The sequence below is a fragment of the Arachis hypogaea genome, chromosome 5, assembly GCF_003086295.3.
Source record: "Arachis hypogaea cultivar Tifrunner chromosome 5, arahy.Tifrunner.gnm2.J5K5, whole genome shotgun sequence".
NCBI lineage: Eukaryota > Viridiplantae > Streptophyta > Magnoliopsida > Fabales > Fabaceae > Arachis > Arachis hypogaea.
This window is the reverse complement of record NC_092040.1, coordinates 98,170,516-98,174,671: the sequence shown is the minus strand read 5'-3', so window position 1 is coordinate 98,174,671 and position 4,156 is coordinate 98,170,516.

The following is a 4,156-nucleotide window of genomic DNA, read 5'->3' as shown; positions in this document are numbered from 1 at the left end:
TATGACATACGGTACGAACCCCGGCAAGCAATCAAGGCACAAGCAATGGCAGACTTCCTGGTAGAAGTGATGGGAGATCCAACCGAAGAGACGGGCACATGGTGGAGGCTCCACGTGGACGGGGCCTCCAATCAAACGTCCGGGGGCGCCGGGATCATCCTAGAGAGCCCAGCTGGGGTCGTATACGAGCAGTCGATCAAGTTCGAGTTCCCCGTCTCGAACAACCAAGTAGAATACGAAGCCCTCATAGGGGGCTTAGCCCTAGCAAAAAGGAAGTTGGAGCGACGAGGTTGGAAATATGCAGCGATTCACAAGTCTTCACCTCCCAAGTGAACAGGAGCTACCAAGCCAGAGACTCGCTACTACAAAAGTACTTGGAGAAAGTCAAGGATTTGAGCCAGAAATTCGAGGAGGTCACGATCCACCACGTTCCAAGAGAAAGAAACACATGGGCAGATCTCCTATCAAAACTGGCCAGCACAAAACCGGGAGAAGGCAACCGATCTCTCATCCAGGGTATGATGAGGGAGCTGGCAGTCACTCTGCACCTGTTAAGGCTAAGACCCTCATGGTTAGATCCCATCACCAGCTTCTTAGAAAACGGCAAACTCCCCGACGACGAAAAAGATGCTAAGAAACTGAGAAGGGAAGCAGCCAAGTACGCGATCATCCAGGGTCAGTTGTTCAGAAAAGGACTCAACCAACCCCTATTGAAATGCTTACACCCCGACCAAACGGACTACGTTCTCAGGGAAGTCCATGAAGGGTGTTGCGGCCATCACATAGGGGGCAAAGCCCTAGCAAGAAAATTAATCCGAGCTGGATACTACTGGCCATCAATGATGGCAGACTCTATAAAGAATTCGTTAGAAAGTGTGTCAAGTGTCAAGAGAACGCCAATTTTCACAGAGCACCAGCTTTTGAGCTAAGCTTGTTAACGTCCTCCCACCATTCTCACAATGGGGAGTCGATCTTTTGGGGCCCTTCCCGGTTGGTCCAGGACAAGTCAAATACCTCATAGTCGCCATTGACTACTACACCAAATGGATAGAGGCCGAGCCGCTGGCCAGCATATCCTCATCCAATTGCAGGAAGTTCATGTGGAGGCAAGTGATAACACGGTTCGGTATCCCGGAGGTCGTCATCTCGGACAACGGGACACAATTTACTGACAAGAAGTTCACGGAGTTCCTCACCGGCCTGGGCATAAGACAGAAGTTCTCCTCAGAAGAACACCCCCAAACAAACGGACAGGTCGAGTCCGCAAACAAGATCATCCTGTTAGGACTTAAGAAGCGGCTGGATAATAAAAAAGGTGCTTGGGCCGACGAGCTCGCCTCGATCCTCTGGTCCTACCGTACAACCGAGCAGTCATCCACTGGGGAGACCCCCTTCCGACTAACATACGGGCTAGACGCGATAATACCTGTGGAAATCGGGGAAGCAAGCCCACGATTACTTCTGAAGGGAGTGGGGGAAGCTGTGGAGAAGGACCTAATAGATGAAGCCAGAGAGATAACCCACTTGACGGAAACAGCGCTAAAGCAAAGAATGGCCCTGCGCTACAACACCAAAGTACTCAAAAGAGAGTTTCAACCAAACGACCTCGTCCTAAGGCGCAACGATATCGGTCTACCGACCCCGGGAGAGGGCAAACTGGCGGCGAACTGGGAAGGTCCCTACAAAGTTAAAGAGGTGATTGGTAAAGGCGCCTTCAAGTTGTAAAGGCTCGATGGCAAAGAAATCCCAAGAACGTGGAACGCGAGCAACTTGTGAAGGTTTTACTCCTAGCATGCGCGTGGCGATTTAGCGACCAAACGAGCTAAGTAGTCAATTCATGAGATTGTACTTTTTAATATGGCTTATAGACCTTTTGTGCAATTACCGACTAAAATATACTTGCCAAAAGTTTTGTTTCTTTTGTTTACTTTTCTTGGACAACCCATTGCGCAAATGAATCCCACGCAACGCGCACCGAACAACACAATAATATGTGGCCCCGGAATTGATCACCCCGGGAGACCTTCAGCTACCACGATGGCAAACGGCTACACTAAAAAGCCACGACCTGGCTTAGCCAGAATACCATCAATACGGTAGAACGAGTGCGAACAACAAACCAATAACGGTGAATATAACGAGAACACAACCAGACAAACGGAAAAGTATTAACTACAGTAAACCGGGCAGACGACCCAAAAAACCATTGTTCACAAGAGACTAAACAAAACCACTCACAAAGATTTCATGAAGTTATACAAGACATAAGAAGTCATTTCCTGGGCATGTCGACAATCTTGCCGTCTTTGATCATCTTGAAGACACCGATTGCCGACGTGTCGAAGTCAGGGGCAACGATTTGGACCTGAGCCTTAAGGGCCTCCTCAGTCGCCAATATTGCACCTTTTCCCTGCTTAACGACTTTCTTGTACTTTATTTTCCACCCCGCGAGCTCAGTCTCGACAGCCTCCTTCGCCGAAACGGCCTCGTCGCGCTCTTTCTCTAGCGCGGTCACCCGCCATTGAGCCACGCCGACTTGACCCTCTAAAGTCATTTCCCGCTCGACAAGTCGCGAAACGGTGGCATCAGACTCCTCCAGTTTTTTCTCGGCAGTGGAGGCCCTGTTCTCGGCAGCCTGGAGCTTCTCATTAGATTGGGCAAGTTTCTCCCGAAGAGTTTCAACTTCGCGTTTAAGATCATTATTGGCTTTCCCAGCAGATTCCAACCTCCTACGGAGGGATTCCATCCCGGACAGCTCAAACTCGGCCTTCCGAGCTATCACTGCGTTGCGCAAGAGGGTACGATACATCCACCTCGCTTGCCCGACCAGAGATGACTCGTGGAAGTGCTCTTCAATGCCAGGAATCAACTGAGCGTCTATGAAATTCCCAACGTCAAAATTTTTCTCCATCACGGTGAGGACCCCCTCAGGACTGTTGGACGTTTTCCTCCTTTTGAGATTGGGCAACTCTTCCACGTCGTCGTTGGTCACTGGATTAGACGTCGACCCCCAGTACCGACCACTTCGGGAAAAGGGGAAACACGCACCTCTTTGTCCCCGTGAGCTAAAGCACCCTGAACCGAAGTGCCAACCTCATCAGCCACAACTCCCAGCTCGGAAGAAGCCTTACTCTTATCCTCTTGGGGGGCAGTTGACTTCTCATTGGCCGCTTCGTCGTCACTCGCACATAAAAAGGTCTGGAACAAGTGAGGGAGACCAGTCACCTCGGTAGACATCCCCACTATAACAGGAAAAGGAGATTGTTAGTCGCAATGGAATATTAAAAAAAAAGAGCAAGAAACAAAAAGGAAAGCTCAAGTTAAAACTGCTCAGAAATATAGTTCCGACCGACTTCCCGATCACCCATGAGGAGGTGAGGATTCACATGATTCCTCCCGAAGACTGCCCATAACACGTCGGCAATCTTCTTGTCCACAGCGGACATACCCTTATAGGTTACTTTAATAAAGGCATTAGACCCCGCCCCGAAGCTCCGATACGTCGGGATGAGGCGTTGCCCTTCTAACGACAGCCAGAAAGGATGACGACCTTTGACGGGGCGCACCTTGAAATAGTTATCTTTGAACCCGTGGTAGGAGTTCTCAAACAAACCAAAAATCCTCCGACCTTGGGCAGATCGGAAGGACATGAACCCCTTCCTCGCTTTCCTTTCCTTTGAAGGGTTTGTAAGGCTGAAAAAGAAAAGGAAGACATCCACGGACACCGGCAGCTCGAGATATTCACAAATTATCTCGAAACAGCGGATTGAAGCCCAACTGTTCGGATGCAGTTGCGACGGCGCCACAGAAATCCGGCCAAGGAGCACCATTTAGAAGGCGGAGAAAGGAATACGAACCCCCACTTGCGTAAACATGGATTTGTAAAACCAAATCCAGTCGGCAACTCGGGGAGCACTGAAGTTGATCTCGTACAATCGCTTGTGGGGAGCCGGGACGAAGACGTCATAGTTAGACTCTTCGTCGGTTCCGCCGCATAAGTACCCGTTTTGACAGAACTCGGTGAGCTCCTCCTCGCCCATTTGATTGGGGGAGTCCTTCAGATCGGAAACCACCCAGGCGTAGGGGTCGTACGCCGCGGGAGAAGGAAAAGCTCGGGAGGCGATGCGAGCCATACCTACATGGGGGTACCACCCGG